Source organism: Euleptes europaea, chromosome 1, assembly GCF_029931775.1.
Source record: "Euleptes europaea isolate rEulEur1 chromosome 1, rEulEur1.hap1, whole genome shotgun sequence".
NCBI lineage: Eukaryota > Metazoa > Chordata > Lepidosauria > Squamata > Sphaerodactylidae > Euleptes > Euleptes europaea.
In genome coordinates, this window is record NC_079312.1 from 4036245 (window position 1) to 4057174 (window position 20930).

General features: G+C 45.7%; 1 pseudogene; it reads left to right on the forward strand.

The window, feature by feature from the left end:
• The first annotated feature begins 7608 nt into the window (after positions 1–7608).
• Positions 7609–14274, forward strand: LOC130493463 (zinc finger protein 501-like; annotated as a pseudogene).
• The last annotated feature ends 6656 nt before the right edge of the window (positions 14275–20930 follow it).

A 20930-nucleotide genomic window follows, 5' to 3' on the forward strand; every position in this document is an offset into this window, starting at 1 on the left:
TATGATTTATAATGAAGTAAGACTGATACTAAAAAAAAATATACCCCAAATACCAGAACTGATGCTATTAAGTATGATACCTGATGACTTGTCAACACAAAGAAATTTTTTGATTTATGCTACAACAGCTGCAAGACTGCTTTATGCAGCAAAATGGAAAGGGGCAGATATTCCCGGGGGAAAAGACTGGATTATGAAAATGTTTGAACTGGTGGAAATGGCAAAACTTACAGCTACTTTAAATCAAAAAGACAATGTTCGATTTATGGGGGAATGGGAGGCTTGGATGAAATATTGTGAATATGAATTAAAACTGGGAAAATGGAAGAATATCTTTTAATCTGATCTAGATGACACTTTTAATATTAAGAGTTATAACCATTTATAATCAATAGAGTATGTTATATGAAAGTTAAATGAATTTCAAATGGGTTTAAGAACAATTAAGATCAGAACATATCACGTTGGGATAAAAATACTTTATTAAGAGGCGGACAGAGGTGATGGGGAAGTCAAAGAAATTTCCCTTGTTTTTTCTTTCTTTTTGTAGTGTTTATATGTTCTTGACTGTTATGGAAAATTTCTATTATAAAAACCAATAAAAAAAATAAAAAAAAAAGGCAGGAAGAGACCAAAAGAAAGCACACCTACCTCACTTTCCCTTTTTCTCATGAGGTACCTTAGGATGGCCCCAGCGGATCAGAACGAGCATCATTGTCGTAGTTTGTTGATCAGGATTAATGTCATGGTGAAATATTGCATAGGCTTTTTCATGAGATGCTTGTTTGGAGGTGGAGGAGGAGATCTGGGGTTTTTTTTACCCCCCCTTTTTTACCTTTGAGGAGTCTCAAAATGGTTTACAGTCGCCTTCCCTTCCTCTCCCCACAACAGGCATCTTGTGAGGTAGGTGGGGCTGAGAGAGTTCAGAGAGAAGGGAGATTAGCCTAAGAACACCCAGCAGGATTCACGTGGAGGAGTGGGGAATCAAACCCAATTCACCAGAGTCATCCACTCCTAACCACTATACCATGCTGGCTCTCAGGAAAGTAAACATCTGTTGAGGAAGCTATGAGCTTGGCCTTCCACATCTTGGCCTTCCACGTCTGTCTAGAGCAGGGGTTACAAACATAAAGCCGGGGGGGGGGATTTGGCCCCTCGAGAGCTCTTATCCGGCCCATGAACCAGTCGAGGCAGACCCCCCCCCAGCTCCAAGGTGTCATTGATCAAAGACTGTTAAATAAAGGAAAATATTGGAAGAGTGTTATAGTGTTAAGCATGTTTGTATTTTAAGTTAAAAAATATCATTAATTGACTTTGCCTGTCTCTTATATAAAAGTTGTATCTCTGGTATCTTGCATTAAATTTTATGGTAGACATGGCCCGGCCAAGAGACATTTATGAGGGGACATGATAACCATCTTCAAGTACTTGAAGGGTTATCATATAGAGGAGGGTGCCAAGTTGTTTTCTGTTGCCCCAGAAGGTCGGACCAGAACCAACGGGTTGAAATTAAATCAAAAGAGTTTCCATCCAGACATTAGGAAGAAATTTCTAACAGAGCGGTTCCTCAGTGAATCAGGCTTCCTTGGGAGGTAGTAAGCTCTCCTTTTTGGAGGTTTTTAAGCAGAGACTGGATGGCCATCTGTCAGCAGTGCTGATTCTATGACCTTAGGCAGTTCATGAGAAGGAGGGCATCTTGGCCATCTTCTGGGCATGGAGTAGGGATCGCTGGGTGTGTGTGTGTGTGTGTTGGGAGGTAGCTGTGAATTTCCTGCATTGTGCAGGGGGTTGGACTAGATGACCCTGGTGATCCCTTCCACTATGATTCTATGTCATATCTGGCCCTCATAACAAACGAGCTTGATACCCCTGGTCTAGAGGCAACTGTAGCCCAGGACAAAAGGACTGGTGACGGCTTAACCATGGCTGATCTCTCCTCCATCGGCTTGAAGCAACAGTCAATAGCTCTGTCCAGCAGAGGGTCAGGGGCAGAGGTGTGCCTGACCTCTCCAGGGGTGAGCAAAAAGGCTGCTGGGATGAAGAGGAGCAGGAGGAAGCAGTGAACACCCAGGAAAACGGCACATGGCCAGGGGGGAGGAGAGCCAGCCAAAATGCACAGCATGTGGGACAGCCAGTCAGCATGTCTGATTTACACCCTGCGATCCCTTCTTTCTGGGCCTCCTGACGACCACCATGGCTGAGAATTTATTTTTCTTTAAAAATTCAGACTCTGGCTTTCAGCCCCCACAACGGCCACCCATTCAGCTAACAAATTAAACCATGCATTTTTCAGTTTCCCTTATCTCTAGTCTGCTTTGCTCCCTGGGAGTCAAAATGGATTGCAGCAAGTGAGTCTATACAATCAACAGAACAGGGACGTTCAAGAAACCAGTAAATAGGGGGGTTTTTTTGGTAGCGGAGGGGCTGCATTGTAAAACAATTTAAAACGAATCCCCCCTCCCATCCAAAACACTCGTGAGCGCCGCGTTTCTCTCTTCCAAGATGGGAAAAGCTTTTCCCCCCACTCCTCTGCAATGACTTACTCGTGAGTAGGCCGTCCCAGGATCCCGCTGCGGGGCTTTTGCCTGCTGATGCATCGCTGACTCCCCTTTGCAAGTCCTCCCTCCACGCCACCCCCCGTCACTCGGAAAGGAGCCTTTCCACTCCCCCCCCTCGGTTTAACCACTTCGGTGCTGCAGACGAAGGAAGACAAAAGGGGCTTCCTGCTCCTGCCGTGAGGATCGTAGAGGGCACGTTCTCCACCCCAGAATTTGGAGATGAGACCAAAGACTTTGGGGGCCTCCATAAAGAAATCCACACTTAAAAATTCAAATTGTAGTAAGTCCGTGGAAAATAAAACAGAGTTGAGGATTATAATCCTTGGGGATGTATTGTCAGGGGTGGGAGAAGCTGACAACCCCCCCCCCCAGCTCAGGTGGTCCTACAGCAGCCTGAAGAGCCAATAGGATTTTATTGCATTTCCAGGCAATGACACACCACCTCTGAACCTCTGTAGTTTCTCTTCACCTATATTTATTTATTTGTATGTTTGTTTGTTTATTTTTGCTGTGTGTGCTATGTAATACCATTTTCTGCATTGTTTGACACATCACGGGTAATTATTTTTGTTCTGTTTCAAATTGGTGCAATGCTGGTAATATTGCATTATTTTCAGATTTATTTATGTTATTTCTAATCTGTCTTTCTCACTTAGATTCAAGGTAGATTACGCAGAGTGGGTCAAAATAATTGACAATTTTTATAAAACAGTACAACGGGATTGGGGTCGTCGAACCCACCAGAAATCTAAAAACAAAACTGAAGCAAAGTATCAGTCTTGACATGACACATTAAATGATACATGACATAGTAGGATCCTACTTTCAGCAAGCAAGCACTGTAACCCCCCTTTTAGACACACATCTTAACATGGTGAGGGGGGTTTGTGTGTGTCAGCAAATCTGGGATCAATACCATAAGGGGTCTAGAGTAGTGGTTCCCAAAGTGGGCAGTACCACCCCCTGGGGGGCAGTGGGATTACCTAGGGGGGTACTAAGAGGCAAGGGGGCAGCAGGGGGGGCGCTCGAGGGCAGGCCCTTCAACTGTGTTCACTAATTTACAATAGATCAAGCTATGGCACCATGCTGGCAAATTTGGTGGAAACTATCAGAATCCCCCCCTGACTTTGAAGAGCTGGTACCGCTGGATCAAGTTCTTCAGTTTTGTTCAACTAAAAAGTTTTAATTTGATTTAATTTTTGAAATGTTATTGTTATTATCGTTTTTAGTGCGTCATGCAAAGTTCTATTTTGAACAATGATTTTGATAGGGTAGCGTTTGGGGTTGCGTTTGTGGAACCAAGGGGGCGGTGGCCTGAAAAGTTTGGGAACCACTGGTCTAGAGGCTAAACCCCTAAGGAGAGTCACTCAAGGTGGAAATTGGTCACAGCTGAGACACCAGACTAAGATGCGTCCATTCACTTCAGGGATCAATTGCCACATCAGCAGAAAAGAACAGACAGTTCCAGTGGTGATGGGGGCAGAGGAATCCTTGAAGGCTGGCTACAGGGCTGCCGCAATAGAATCATAGAGTTGGAAGGGACCACCAGGGTCATCTAGTCCAACCCGTGGCAGAATGCAATAAATTCACAATTACCTTCCTCCCACCCCCAGGGACCCCTACTCCATGTCCAGAAGATGGCAAAAAAAAAAAAAAAACAACCTCCTGCATCGTTGGCCAATCTGGCCTAGAAGTAGTGAAAAGGGTGACATTGGCAGAGGATCTTTCGTAGACAATGGCAGTACCACTGCAGCTAACCCCTGGTTAGCGCTACACAGGCCTTGTGCTGTGGGATATCACATTTATTTATTTCAGGTTGGGTGACCTTCACCTGTCTTTTCCTTAGGTGCTGCGTTTGCATTTTCTGTCCTGGGTCCCTTGAACAGCTGCAATGCTCCCTAAGGGTTAAAAAGAAAGAGAACCGCAGCCCTAGAGATGCACATGGGGGGGCAACATTTCCACCCCCCCTCCCTTGCAGGAGCCGCCTCGGAACCTCGCTGGCTTTTGTTTGCACGGCTGGGAGGGAATCTGGTGAGCTCAAAAGGGCTTTGAGGGGGGGGGAAATATGGGTTGGGGGCTGCAATGCAAGAGCCAAAGCAGAGAGAAAGCAAAGGAGGCGGAGCTGGGGGGCGTTGAAAGAGGGCCTCCCTCCCTCCCTCGGTCCCATTTTAGCCTCCCCCCCCCCCCGGGCGACCAGGGAGAGCCCCTTGGCCCCTTTGTGCAGCGCAGGATAAGAACCCAGTACCTTTGCACGGGGCTCAAGTGGCTTGCAGAGGAACCTTAAAGAGGGAGGGGCAGCGTTATGTTTGTGTGGTGGGATGCCTGATGGGGAGGTTTGGGCTGGGGGGAAAGGGAGGGAGCAGATGCACGCGGGGAAAGGAGTGGGGGCCGTGTGTGTGATTTGCCGTCAAGTCTAACTTATTTCAATCCTAAGAATCAGCGTCCTCCAAAACATCCTATATTTAACAGCCTTGTTCATGTCTTGCAGACTGAGGCTTCCTTTATAGAGTCCATCTATCTCTTGTTGGGTCTTCCACTTTTCCTGATCCCTTCCACCTTTCCTGGCATTTTTGTCTTTTTCAGTGACTCTTCTCCTAAAATATGACCAAAGTACCATAGCCTTAGTTTAATCATTTTAGCTTCTAGGGTCAGTTTGGCCTTGATTTTGGGTTGGAGCGTGGGCAGAGGGAGGTTTGGGGAGGGGGGGGACTTTGTGGTCTGTATTGACAGAGTCCCCCCTCCAAAGTTGCAGGAACTGATCTCTGTAGTCTGGAGATCAGATGTAATTCTGGGAGATCTCCAGGCACCACTGGGAGGTCAGCAATCCTATAATGCACCTCAATTTTTAAATTTTTGTTGTTGTTGTCAAATCAGAGTAGACCCCATAGGGTTTACAGTCTCCAAAAATCAAGACTTAAAATCCATTTACTGCAAGGCAATCCTACATCCTGTGGTTTTTTTATATTTCTCATTTTATGACGTGCTATTAAAATAGACACACTATAGACTGTCCCTTTGCTGTGGGATATCGTATTTATTTATTTCCTCATAGATACTTTGTCTGCATTGTTTCTCCTGGGTCTCTTGAACTGGTGAAATGCTCTTGAAGGGTTAAAGAGAGGGGGTAGTCCTAGAGAGGTAAATTTATGTCATCTGTGCGGGGGAACACCATTTCATAGAATCATAGAGTTGGAAGGGGCCATACAGGCCATCTAGTCCAACCACTTGCTTAATGCAGGATCAGCCTAGCATCCCTGACAAGTGCTTGTCCAGCATCTACTTAAAGACTGCCGGTGAGGGGGAGCTCACCACTTCCCTAGGTAGCTGATTCCACTGTCGAGCTTACTGTAAAAAATTTTTCCCTAATATCCAGCCGGTACCTTTCTGCCCACAACTTAAACCCATTATTGCGAGTCATATCCTCTGCTGCCAAAACGGAATAACTCCCTGCCCTCCTCTTTAGGGTGGTTAAAACAAAATTGGATCGTGAAGAGCTCCAAAAGGATCTCTCTAAACTGGAGGAGTGGGCATTAAAATTGCAAATGAGATTCAACGTAAGTGTAAAGTGATGCATATTGGGGCAAAAAATCCCAACTTCACATATACATTGATGGGATCTGTGCTGGCAGCAACAGACCAAGAAAGGGATCTTGGGGTGGTAGTGGATAGCTCGATGAAGATGTCGACCCAGTGTGCAGCTGCTGTGAAAAAGACAAATTCCAGGCTGGCCATAATTAGACGAGGAATAGAGAATAAAACCATTGCTGCTATCATACTGCCCTTGTACAAATCTATGGTGAGACCACACTTGGAATACTGCACACAGTTCTGTTCAGCTCATCTAAAAAAGGATACTGGAGAGCTTGAGAAGGTACAGAAAAGAGCAACCAAAAATGATCTGGGAGCTAGAGCAATTGCCCTATGAGGTGCAGTTAATAAACACTTAGGGCTGTTTAGCTTAGAAAGAAGGTGGTTGAGGGGAGATATGATAGAGAGCTATAAAATTATGCATGGTATGGAGAGAGTGGACAGGGAGAAGCTTTCTTTCCTCTCATAATACCTGAACGTGGGGTCATCTGCTGAAGCTGGAGGGTGAGAGTTTCAAAATTGATAAAAGGAAGTATTTCTTCACACAATGCACAGTTGAACTGTGGAACTCCCTTTCCCAGGATGTGGTGATGGCTGCCAACTTGGAAGGATTTAAGAGGGAGTGGACAAAATGAATACTAGTCATGATGCATACCTATTCTCTCCAGGATCAGAGGAGCATGCCTCTGGTGGAGCATGCCTCTGGTGGAATAAACCCTTGTTTGTGGGTTTCCTGGAGGCACCTGGTTGGCCACTGTGTGAACAGACTGCTGGACTTGATGGGCCTGGGTCTGATCCAGCATGGCTTTTCTTATATTCTTAGTGGGTGGGAGAGCACATTTCCCCTCTGGTAAAATCTCCCTGCCATAGAAAAGCATTACGGCCAGCACAGGCAGAGAGGGCAAAAACCTTTCCCCCTGCAGGGCTAGTTTTCTCTGTGCGGGGAGAGTTTGATTCCTACCTGGCATATCACCTGACACCTCAAGTCAGGCAGTCCATCCCCTCACCTCAGGGCTCTGCCGCCTCATTCCCAGCGTCTTCTCTCAGTTGTGTAGGGCAGGCCAGAGGGTCTTGGGCTCCCTCGGAGGGGAGGTGGGAGTGGCGCGGCTGGAGACGGGGTCAGGGACTCAGGAATGGGTTTGCAGAGGTTGGGAGGAGGCATTTCAAGGAGGGGAGGGGGATGGATGAACATGCAAGGTTCCCCCCCTCCAGAAAGGATGTCTGGTTGGGCCTAGAGTGATGTTAGGCCAAACACTCTTGAACCTTCCTAGATCAAACACACTATCTTAAATTTTGCTCTGAAACCAATCCAGAGAAATGTTAGGGGCTGGAACCGAAATGCGTGTCTACCAAAAAGGGTTTCCTGCCTTCTTTCTTTCTCACAATCCCAGGCGGAAGCAGAAAAACACCCCTGATGCCTTCTCTGCCATCAGCTCCGTGTGGTGAAGGGGAAAGAGCTGCCATGCAGCCAGCTCAGGTAAGTGGTTGTCATTGTGGAGATGCGCAGCAGAGGGCAGGAAGGCTACTTTCTCTGTTGAGAGGCTCAGAGAATTGGGATCCTGGCCCTTGGTTTTTCCCTGCTTCCCCCCCCCCCCAGGAGGCAGGAAAATGATCAACCCCCAGCCTAGCATTGTATGCATAGAGAAGCCCAAGCAGAGACTATGAAAAATACTAGACCATTAATATCCCATGGAAAGCAACTCAGTCCCTTACAGAATGGACACCTCTGGTTGTAGCCCCCAGGCAATGAAGACAATCCCTTTGGCCCTAAGATGCCCCAAAGGAAGTCAGGGAGTGGGGGAGGGGGAGATTTTCACACACAGTTCTTCTCCCCTCTTCTTTGTGCTGGTCTTCTAGTATTTATTTACTGCCTCTATTTTTAGCTTTTCCTCCCATAGACGAGCACTTCAGAGATGTAAAGAAATGCTTCCCTCTTATTTTTCTTGCAGGGCGTGGTGTCCTTTGAGGAGGTGGCTGTGTACTTCACCCAGGGGGAGTGGGCCCTGCTGCGCCCCGCGCAGAGAGCTCTCTACAAGGAAGTCATGCTGGAGAATTTTGGCAACGTAGCCTCTTTGGGTGAGGATCCTTCTCACCTTGGCTGCCGCCTCCTTGATGTAGGAAGTGACTGTAAGGAAGTCTTTAATGGGGAAGGACATAGAATCATAGAGTTGGAAGGGACCACCAGGGTCATCAAGTCCAACCCCCTGCACAATGCAGGAAATCCATAACTTCCTCCCCTCCACACCCCTAGTGACCAGAAGATGGCCAAGATGCCCTCCCTCTCATCATCTGCCTAAGGTCACAGAATCAGCATTGCTGACAGATAGCCATCTAGCCCCTTCTTAAAAACCTCCAGGGAAGGAGAGCTTACCACCTCCCGAGAAAGCCTGTTCCACTGAGGAGCATGGTCAAGGGTATCTTCACTGGGCCCAGTGGCTGATCTCTGCCACCCTCCAAGGTCTTTCCTCTGATGTGGGAGGGATTCTGATATGACCCCAGAAGAGATGCCAAGGGATGCTTGGTGAGGAGAAGGAGGGGTGGTCTATACCAGGGGCTTCAGTCTGGGCCTTGACTTACCCGTGAAGAGATGTGGCTGAGAAGGGGGAACTCTGCTGGCTTCTCAGCCACTTTACTGAGTTCTCAGCTGGTGTTTTCATCTCAGCTTGGCAGGGAGCAGACACAGAACTGCCAGTGCGAGACTGGTGGTTCTCACCCCATACTGTCCGCCACCCCACTCCTATTACTTGCCTGTTGTGTGTTTCTGGAGGGATAGTCAACCTGGCTTGAAACTGCTGAATTGACTTACACACAAGCAAGTTATAATTGTGTGTGTGTTTTTTTCCTGTTAAAAGGACCTCAGATTGCCAAACCTGACCTCATCTCCTGGCTAGAGGAACAGGAAGAACTGTTTCTCATGATCGCTGATGAAGAGGAGGGATTGGCAGGTAGCTGCTTCGATGTCTGTTCTGGGACTGTGTGTTCCCTGTGTGTCATTCCCAAGTTGGTGGATTTCCATAGCCTTGTTTATCCTGAGTTTCTCCTCAAAAGTGCTTGGCTGGGTTGTGAATTGTGAAGGGGGGGGGGCCTGTAGATCTTGAACCTATGAAAATATGTGACTTCCTTCTACCAGCTCAGATCACTCCCTCTGTCTAACCAAGTATTGTCCTCTGAGAGGTGGAGTCTTTCAGGCCTGGGTGTTTCCTAGCCCTTGTCCACCTGCGATCTCTTTAACTGGAGATGCCAGGCCTTCATCTGGGGATGCTGCAAAGCACGTGCTTCCCGCACACCTGACTCAAAGCAGCTCTTGTGTGGCCGCCTTCCCACCTCCCATGCATACACAGTGTTTTAAGTGATTCTGAATGTCCTGGCCACTACAGAGTGCCAGTATAAAACACAGCCTTTTCTAGTGGAAATCCCGGTTTTCTCTGCGTATTTTAAACTCTTGTCAGGATTTGTCTCTTCTGAATAACAGCCTATTCCATTCCGTCTGGAGTTGCCAGCCATGAAGCCGTTGAAGTAGCTCGATCAATGTGCAGGAGGGGTCTTAGAGGGGGGTCTTCATAGCAGATTCCCCCCCCCAGGTTGGGGGAAGGGACCAGGGACGTATTGGAGGAGCAGGTGGACTGACCCTGCAGCCTGTAAAAAGACATATCTCCCCACACTTTACTTCCTTCTGCAGTGGTTTAAACAGAGAGGCAAATGTGACTTTTTGGATCCAGATTATTCAGATTAATATCATCCCAGGTACTTTCTTCATGTGGCCAGTAATGTCCCCTCTGGTCAAATGCTGGTTTAACTTTGATCTTCTAGAGATGATTGCTTCTGATTGCCTTCTCAAAACATAGCACCCCGGGAAGCCTCTCAGCCCCCCCCCATAAGCTTAACCCCTGAACATTAAACAGAGTGCATAGAATCACAGAGTTGGAAGGGGCCATATAGACCATCTAGTCCAACCCCCTGCTTAATGTAGGATCAGCCTAGAGCATCCCTGACAAGTGTTTGTCTATCCTCTGCTTAAAGACTGCCAGTGGGGGGGAGCTCACCACCTCCCTAGGTAGCTGATTCCACCGTCGAACAACTCTTACTGTAAAAAAAACTTCCCCTAATATCCAGCTGGTACCTTTCCGCCTGCAATTTAAACCCATTATTGCGAGTCCTATCCTTTGCTGCCAACAGGAACACCTCCCTGCCCTCCTCTAAGTGGCAGCCTTTCAAATACTTAAAGAGAGTTTGTGTTCCCCCTCAACCTCCTCTTCTCCAGATTAAACATTCCCAAGTCCCTCAGTCTTTCCTCATAGGGCTTGGTCTCCAAGCCCCTGATCATCCTCATCGCTCTCCTCTGAACCCTGTCGAGTCTCATAGAATCATAGAGTTGGAAGGGACCACCAGGGTCATCTAGTCCAACCTCCTCCATAATGCAGGAAATTCACAACTGCCTCCCCCCCACACACACACCACCAGTGACCCCTGTTCCATGCCCAGAAGATGGCCATAGAGAAGAGTCTGTCTACACCCTTTCTGAAGTGAGGCCTCCAGAACTGCACACAATACTCCAGGTGCGGCCTGACCAATGCAGTGTACAGCAGAACTATGACATCTTGCGATTTGGACACTGTGCAAAGTAGAAAGCTCTGACACAAGTATTTGTGGAAAGTATCAGAGAGTAGCTATGTTGGTCTGCAGTAGAACAGTTGGATTTGAGTCCAGTAGCATCTTAGAGACCAGTGAGATTGTCAGGGTATAAGCTTTCCAGAGTTTAGGCTCCCTTTGTCAGATATGGGTCTGTTTCAGTCCCTCCAACAGAGATTCTGACCAGCCGGATCTACGTCATTTTATAATTACTATACTCACCTGATGCCAGAATCATTCCAAGAGGAAACCTCATACAAAATAGGCCCAAGCAACAACAGAACAGATTCTATGATTTTATGACTACTGGTAGTTACATACAGCTCTAAGCTTAAACCAGTTCAACACCTCTCTTATAGGCATTGGGAAGCAAATCTTTACATGACCACAGACACCCTCTTCACCTTAAGCAACTTCTTATCCAGAACAAAGCCTTTCCTAACATGGTGAGAAAATCTGGGACCAGGGCCTGCAAGAAATTGAGATGCCAACTCTGTCCCCATATTCAGTCTGACAAAACAATCACCAGATCTAACAACACCAGCCATACCATCTCCAGTGCTCTCACTGATTATCTTCCAAGGTTATGTATGCCATCAAATGTCAGCAATGTCCTTCCACCCTGTCCTTCAAACATTTGCCCTTACACAAAAGAATAAATGGATCTAAGAGTGGCAGTCCTTAAACAGAAGCTTCATGGAGAAATTATAAGGGGAGGTTTCTGAAACTAATTCACGAATTCAGAACAACGGACGCCCCCCCCCCCCGGGCTGAATAGGGACATAGGATTCTTATTTCCCTACAGATACTGATTTTCTGCCACTAGGCATTTCTCTACTGCTTTAATCTATCTAAGTACAATGTGCACTGTACCTCTGCATCCTCAGTTCCTTCTTTGCAACTCCCTCCCATGCTCTGACTGGGGTATAAGGACTCAAAGATCTCCATTCTGACTCATATCTAATGACTCTCAAAAGCTTATACCTTGAAACTCTTGGTTTCTAAGGTGCTACTGGATTTGTGGAAAGTGCCCTATAATCACATCAGGTTTCCCTTTCTTTCAGCAGGAGACTCATGGGAGTCAGTGAATGAAGCAAAAGAACATCCATTCAGGGAGAAAGAGAATACGTCTTCAGATGTGAAAGAGAAGTTTGAATATTTGGATGCAGTGAGGAAGGAGGAGGGAAAACACCCACCTAAAAGGAGGAATAGTTCCAGTCTTTTACAGGGGGATGACACTCCAGGGCAAAATATATACCAAGGAGACAATAGGAATGAGCACACTGCAAACAGGGAAAGTTTTACTGGAAAATCAGTTATTAATATTCAACAAAAGATGTGTAAGAAAAAGAAAACATATAAATGCCTGGAGTGTGGGAAAAGCTTCCATAAGAGTGGGCGCCTTACTCGGCATCAAAGAATTCACACAGGTGAAAAGCCATATAAATGCCTGGAGTGTGGTAAAAGCTTCAGTCAGAGTAACCATCTAGCTTCCCATCAAAGAATTCACACGGGGGAGAAACCATATAAATGCCTGGAGTGTGGGGAAAGCTTCAGTCATAATGACAGTCTTACTTCCCATCAAAGAATTCATACACGGGAGAAACCATATAGATGCCTGGTGTGTGGGAAAAGATTCAGTCGGCATTCACAGCTTACAGTCCATCAAAGAATTCACACAGGGGAGAAACCATATAAATGCCTGGAGTGTGGGAAAAACGTCAGTCAAAGAGCACAGCTTACTTCCCATCAAAGAACTCACTCAGGGGAGAAACCATATAAATGCATGGAGTGTGGGAAAGGTTTCTGTATGATTGCATACCTTACTTCCCATGAAAGAATTCACACAGAGGAGAGACCATATGGATGCCTCGAGTGTGGAAAAAGATTCTTTCGGAGTTCACAGCTTACAGTCCATCAAAGAATGCACACAGGGCAGAAACCATATAAATGCCAGGAGTGTGGGAGAAGATTTCGTTGCAGTAGCAATCTTGCTTCCCATCGAAGAATTCACACAGGGGAGAAACCATATAAATGTCTGGAGTGTGGGAAAAGCTTCAGTCATAGTAACAATCTTGCTTCCCATCGAAGAATTCACACAGGGGAAAAACCATATAGATGCCTAGAGTGTGGAAAAAGATTTAATCAGAGTTCACAGCTTACAGCCCATAAAAGAATTTATTCAGAGCAGAAACCACATCAATGCCTAGAATGTGGAAAAAGCTTCAGACATCGTAACAATCTTGCCTCCCATGAAAGAATTCACACTGGGGAGAAACCATATAGATGCCTGGAGTGTGGAGAAAGGTTCCGTCTGAGTTCACAGTTTACAGTCCATCAGAGAATTCACACAGGGGAGAAACCATATAAATGCCTGGAGTGTGGGAAAAGCTTCATTCGAAGTGACATGCTTACCTCCCATCAAAGAATTCACACAGGGGAAAAATCATATGGATGCCTGGAGTGTGGGAAAAGATTCCTTCGGAGTTCGTACCTTAGAGTCCATCAAAGAATTCACACAGGTGACAAACCATATAAATGCCCTGTGTGTGGGAAAAGCTTCAGTCATAACATTCTTGCTTCCCATCAAAGAATTCACACTGGTGAGAAGCCACATAAATGCCTGGAGTGTGGTAAAAGATTCTGTCGGAGTGACACCCTTACTTCCCATCAAAGAATTCATATGGGCGAGAAGCCATATATATGCCAGGAGTGTGGGAAAAGATTTAGTCAGAGTTCACAGCTTACAGTCCATCAAAGAATTCACAGAGGGGAGAAACCATATAAATGCCAGGAGTGTGGGAAAAGATTTGGTCAGAGTTCACAGCTTATAGTCCATCAAAGAATTCACACAGGTGAGAAACCATAGAAATGCCTGGAGTGTGGGAAAAGCTTTAGTCGGACTACCAGCCTAACTTCCCATCAAATAATTCATATGGGCAAGTAACTGTATAAATATCTGAAGTAGGGGAAAAGCTTAAGTAAATGTGGACACCTTACTGTCCATCAAAGAATTCACAGGTGAGAAACCATATAAATTCCTGGAGTATGGAAGGAACTTCCATAAGAAAATAAAAAGACTTACTTCCCATCAACGAACTGGTGGAAAAACCTTCAGTTAGGGTTCACACCTTCCCACTGAAAATTTCATATGGGAGAAACCATATAAATGCCTAGATTGCAAAAGAATCCTCAGCCGGAGTAACAGGCTTCATACAGGGGAGAAAATGTATAGTTGCCTGAAATGTGAAGAAAAAATACCTAACCCATTAAAGGATTCACACTGGCAGAAACCATATAAATGCCTGGAGTGTGGACTGAGTTTCTGTTGGAGTCAGTCTTCCTATCAAAAAATTCATCCAAGGGAAACCATATAACTGTTGGGAGTGTGAAAAGACATTACATCAAATGAATTGGCTTACAGAATTAGAAAGCAACAAGTGGAAGCCTGCGAAACTCAGGTGGGGGGAGGTGCCTTCTCCCTCTTGCAGGTGAGTAGCAGAAAGGGGCACAGCCAGCTCTACAAGCTCTACACCCCTTGACCTCCCTCCCATTGGTAGGAAAGACACAATGACTGCACGACCACAAAAGAGGTCTGTAATGTCAGAGACACTCAACTGCACCCAACAGATGAGCCATGGTTGCCACTTCTTATATGGGGCCTGTAATTCATTGGGGATTACACCTGATCTGGAGCATATAGCACCTTGTGGGCAGAACCTATGGTATCACATCTCCACCAATCTCATTCCCCTCCCCAAACTCATCCCTCCCCAAGCACCACTCCCAGATCTCCCGGAATTTCCTAAGTCAGAGCTGGTGGGCCCAGATAAGTGTCCGAGTGACAGCCCATTGCCCATTTGCCTTCTGCCAGGCAGTAATATGGCAGACATTATGGGGAACGTAGGACAGTACCCCAAACAGAAATCTGAACACACCTCCCCCCATACTCCTCTAGGAAATGGAACTGTTATGTCAACCAGAACACATGGGTCTGAGAAACTGGGGGGGGGGGATGGTAGCCCAAAGACAAACTCACCTGTTCTCCTAGCAATGGTGCAACTCACAACAAAACACAAGGCAGAATCCTCAGCTACCCCATCCAAGACTAGCACCCCAGCCACCCATCCTACTGAGCACATGCAAATTAGAAGCACTCTCAGGTCTTAGGCATTCCAGTGCAATCCTAACATCACCTGCAGTCCAATGGGGCTAGGGAGAAAACTTGCAAAGACAGGTATGTAAAGGCACCCAGATAGCGCGGTTGGGGCCTCTCGTTCGATCCCCTCATGGGGAGAAGCAAGAGGCAGGCCAGCCGTGGGCAACTGATGGTTTGCCCCTGGGATCCTCATAAAGGGGAAACAGACTGTCCAGCTGGAGGTCTGTGACAGAAATCCATCCTTTGTGCTGACATGGCTCTTAGCAATCCCTGCGGACCACACTCAAAGGGCCAGTCACTGCCGGCAGCATCCTTCCACACCCAAACATCCCTCTCCTGCTCACTTGCCCCAACAAGCTGCATGGCTTATCAGACACCTGTTGTATAAGTGTCAAGCTGCCCCTCTGACGACCCATTTATAGATCAATTTCACAAAAATTCCAAAACACAACCCAAATCATTCCGTTTATATAAGGTGATGAAAGCCCACTCTTGAAATTCACAGAGACTCAAATGACAGGTCTGTGCTGTTTACTAAGATTTTAAAGTTCTTAAACCAAAATGTTTCCCACAGAAGATCATTACACTTTCCCCCCCTTAGTCCATTCATGGATCCAAGGTAAAAGCAAACGAGATCAGCTAAAATCCTTCTTTTCCTGTCAAAAAGACCAAATTATTGTAGAAAAATAGCAGCAAAATTAAAAGCCTTAAAAATTGGGAGGTGTTCATTGATGATATAAGGGTGCTTTGATATGGTGCATTACCAGGGGGGAATGATTCTTTTCCCGTGAGGAGTATGGAAACAATGAACACACGCAGTGGAGGAAAATACATTTATTTCAGGGGTGTAAAGTATTCTCCACCCTCACCTGGAGCAGGCAATCCTGATCTCATCAGATCACAGCTGCTAAGCAGGGTTGGCCCTAGTTAGTACTTGGATGGGAGAACACCCAAGAAAGTCCAGGGTTGCTATGCAGAGGCAGGCAATGGATTGTAATGCTTGTGTTTGAGAAATTAGACTTGATTTTTATTGCATGCATTTTCCTCTACTTGCAGGATTAATTTGCACCTGTTTATCAAATTCTTGCCTAATAAAAAGAGCATGCTTCATTTTAAATAAAATTATTTCTGATGGGTGATTCTTCAGCTAAGTTCAGCTATTGAGGCTTTAACTTCCGCAAGAACTGAGTTCAGTACAAATTCCTAGATGGGGTGCAAATTAAATAACTCATGATAGTGACTTTGGCATTGGATAGGGAAATGAACATTTCTTGGGAGGAATGAAACTCCCTAGCAGGGATCTCCTTCCAACCATTCCCATCTGCACCTGCTGTGTCTGCCTACAAAGCTGCTGTTTTTCTTTTGCCCACAGCTGCAGGAGGCAGGCAGCTGAGAGTTCATGTATTGAACTAGTTTTTGCAGTCCAAAAGTGAGGGCAGTTGTCTGACTGCAGTTTTCCCCATTCAATCAGAGCCTTGGAAAACTGTCAGAGAACTCTGACAAACCCAAATGTTAACCCAAAGCCAAATGCAAACAAACCAAAGATTGAAGACCTTGTCGACAGGCCTATTCCTTCAGCCGATCAATGAATGTATGGGAAAGGGTACACATGACAAAGCAGCTCAGGGTGGCACTCCTGGCCTGATGCTCAACAATGCCTACACCCTGGAGGCAAAAATGCTCATCCCTTCAAAATACTTCTGCTTCCCCAGACATCTTTCTGCTTTCTCCCTAAAAGATCTGTCAAACCACGTGAGCCATGTTTGGAGAGGTGTCACAGACTTCAGGGTTAATATCAATGGATATTGTGTGTTGCAGGCCAGGTGCAGAAGAGTCTGAGATTGGACAAAGTGAACAGCTTCACAGAAGCAAAGATATAGTTCAGAGATAGGGGTGTATAGGTTGAGGACCAACAAATAGTCATACATATGAGCATCCTGTAATCCCCCTTTTTGTTGATATAAAATATAGCAAGAATGAACTAACAATTTTTACATACTTTAAGAAGATAGGTTGTTTGGTGTTTAGAGTTGTAGTTAGCCTAGCATGTGTGCTCTTATCAAGTGGGACAGCTAGCTATCATGAGGAAGTGATTTTAAAAAACCCTGTAAATTTTGGGAGGTTAATTGATTGGGAGCTTCTTAGAAGGGGCTCCTTGTTTGTGACCTGCTTATCTTTGCATAAGATATTTGTATGGACTCATGTAATTGTATCCTTGAATTATCTGTGTAGCAGTAATGGATTGTATTGTTTTCTTTTGAGTTAGTCAATGTTTAAGATGCACAGAGCTATGTTACAATAAAGGATAAAATGGGAGCAAAAATTCTCTTAATAGAATCACTTGTGTACTGGGTCCATAATGAACCAAAAATGTTGTTGAGGAGTACTTCTTGCCCAGAATTAAACTATCTGATACAGGAAAGCTGATTAGATGGCTATGGTTTCTTATGTTCACTCCTATGTATGAATCAGGCCTGACCAGTCATCCAGAACACTAGAGAGTTCTCCAGCCTCCACACTCTCCCTTGCCCATACCTGCCTCTAACCACTCCTTGGACGCCACAACTATGGTCTTAGGGGTACAAACTTGGGTGAGCTCAGAGTAGCCCCCTCTCAAACACCGGCTTTTTTGGTGGGTAGTCCCTGGCTTAAATCTGAGTTTGATGTTTTTAGACATAGTCAATATAAAACAAATCACCTCAGTAGAGTGAACAATAAGCAAACAATTTTAAAAAACACTTGTAAACTGGTAAAAAGTGTTTTAATAGAGGATACATTCCCAACAGCAGGGCTATGTGGACATCTAAAGGGGCTAGCTGCTTTACAGGTCCCTGTCCTACCTGAGTATTTGGCCTTTCCAAGGTCTATGACAGCTTCGTGGGTGAGGGATCATGTGCCTCCCAGTTCCTCGGAGAAGAACAATCGCTCCTTGGAAGAGCCTTACATTAACTTTCCCAAGGCCCTCCCTCTTGAGTAGCCACTGGCTCACCCTTCTGCTCCAATTCCGCATAGCAGTGTGTATGAACAAGATCTTGGGGTATGGGTGGACTGTAAGCTAAATATGCATCAGTGTGATGCAGTGGCAGAAAAAGATGCAGTGGCAAAAAAAGGCTAACGTGGTCTTGGGGTGCATCAACAGAGGCATAACATCCAAATTGCAAGATGTCATAGTTTGGCTGTACACGGCAGAGAAGGTTAGGGAGCCGTCCCTGTTGACAGCAGAGGACAGGACTCACAATGATGTGTCTGGACATTAGTACAAAATTATTTTACAGCAAGTAGTTCAGGAGCTGCCCTTCCCTGGCAGTCTTCAAGCAGCAGCTGGACAAACACTTTTCAGGGATGCTTTAGGCTGACTCTACATTGATCAGGGGGTTGGATTATATAGCCTGTAGGGCCCCTTCCAAATCTATGATTCGATGATTCTAATTCCACCAGGCACAATCCCAGGTCTCAGAAGGGCATCTGGAAAATGTCACCCCACAGAGCAAATCTGTAGCAAGGTCCCAGGCATTGGAACATTAACGGGGAGCAATGCTCCGAGTCCATAAAAATATCCCTTCTCTGGCCTGGATGGTCCAGTTTGCCTGATGTCATCTGATCTCAGAAGCTAAATGGGGTTGGCCCTGGTTAGTATTTGGATGGGAGACTACCAAGGAATCCCGGGGTCACCATGCAGCAGAAGGCAATGGCAAATCACTTATGTTGAGCTCTTGCCTTGAAAACCCTATGGTGTCACTATAAGTCAGCTGCAACTTAACGACACTTTACACATGACTGTGGTCTGACTTAGCCGTGTACAATGTAACTTTATAAACTTACCCCTCTCACACACCCATGCAGACATACCAACAGCATTACTTAGCGACTTGACGGCAATTCACACACACACACACACACACACACACACACACACACACACTCTTAGAGGAGGGCAGGGAGCTGTTCCTGATGGCAGCAGAGGATAGGACTCACCATAATGGGTTTAAATTATGTGTGGAATGGTACCATCTGGATTTTAGGGGAAAATGTTTAACAGTAAGAGTTGTTCGCACTGAGCATTCTGTGCAGTGAAAGTGAAAAATTCAGACAAACAAATTTTGATGGATGTCTGGATGATTTTGCTCTGAGAAAGGCTAGAAAAAATCTTTTTGTCTTAGTGTATTTGATTATTGTAGTTCCTTTCTTTGTATTTTAAAAGAATATATGTATTTTAAAGAATATAACAGTAAACTTACAATTTCATTTTCCTAAAAATTCCTGCTTATTCCACAAAATGTTTACAAAGTTCAGTTATTGCAAAAGTTTGTCACAGTGTTAATTTTATCATTTATGCTTCTCTCTCCCCCCCCCACTCCCCCATCACTAGGTATTTAACAATAACGTCTTATGTCCTTTACAGGAGGGATTGTGAATTACGGAATTTTAAACACCCCTCATCATCCTCCACTTCACTGAATTTTGTTTAAAACACTCTTCCATCTTCCTGTAGCCTTGAGGGTGGGGGATTGGGAGGGTGCCTCACAAGTGGAATAGTCTAGGGCCTCTTTTCATATCAATCTGGAACTGCCCTCCAGGCCTGGATGAGGGATCCTGAAGGGTGTTTTATTGTTTCCAAACTCTGGTGTGATTAGCATACCTATTGCAAGGAGAGTGTGAACACAAATGCAGAGGAGGCAATATCTTTCCTATTGTGTGAGATTTGCACCTGGCATTGACCTGGGGGTGGGGGAATCATGTAGGACTCCTGATCTTGCCCTGCTGGCCTGTTCAGAGCTATTCCCAATATGGGTGCCAAGTGACTTAGCATAAAATTCTAAATTCTGCCTAAATGGCCAATTTATAAAAGCCAAAGGCACAAGAAGAGTTTAAAAATAGCCACTGAGTTGCCGCAAAAATATCCCAAAAACATACATCCGGTTTGAAGAAGATCATAAAACAGCTAAACTGAGGGGGTTATCTAAGTTAAAGTATGGTTGGAAAGAAATATTTTGGCCTGGCTCTGAAAACATCTGAAGGTAAGCATCAGGTGAGCTTCAAGAGGGGGCATTTCCCAGACAAGGGAACATCACTGAAAATGCCCAGACTCCAGTCACCACCTGGCCCAGAACACAGAGCTTGGGAGATGGAACTTACCTGGTGGTGGAGAATACAGTGAGCTTCATAAGTTTTATAAGTGCAGGATTTGTCTCCAATTCAAGTGATTTCTGTTATCAGCGGGTGCTCACAGGAACCACGTAGGGGGGCCCTGTTCCTCCCAGCCAACCCGTTGAGAATGAGTCTTCCTCCTGGAGTTAGCAGAACCTCTGCTCTCCAGATTTCCCTCCGCTGTGCTGCCTCTGTCTTTTTTCCTTGGGCCATCTGCTGCCATGCCAGATGTCTCCTGCATCTCACATGGTATTAACCAGGGGAAGCATTTACAGATGTTATTGATGTTTCAAAGACTGCACTTAACAACAAAGCCTTCTGAAATCCTAGAAGCCAGAAGGGATGCAAAAGGGGACGGTGTACCAGAGGGGGCCGACTCTGTACTGCAGTCCTTAAGGGAAAAGATTTTTAATTCAACACGTTGTGGTTTTTCAACATAAGAAGAAGAGGAGTTGGTTTTTATATGCCGACTTTCTCTACCACTTAAGGGAGAATCAAACCAGCTTACAATCAACTTCCCTTCCCCTCCCCACAACAGACACCCTGTGAGGCAGGTGGGGCTGAGAGAGCTGTGACTAGCCCAAGGTCACCCAGCTGGCTTCATGTGTAGGAGTGGGGAAACAAATCCAGTTCATCAGATTAGCCTCCACTACTCAAGGGGAGGAGTGGGGAATCAAATCTGGTTCTCCAGATCTGGTTCTCCACGGCTCTTAACCACTACACCATGCTGGCTCTCTTTTTAATTTGTTTTTTAATGTGCTCTTAAGGAATGTTTCTTTTTAAAGTGACCTTTTCCTTTGGTGCCAGGAGTCTTGAGGAGGGCCCTTTGAATGGAAAGGCAAAGCTGA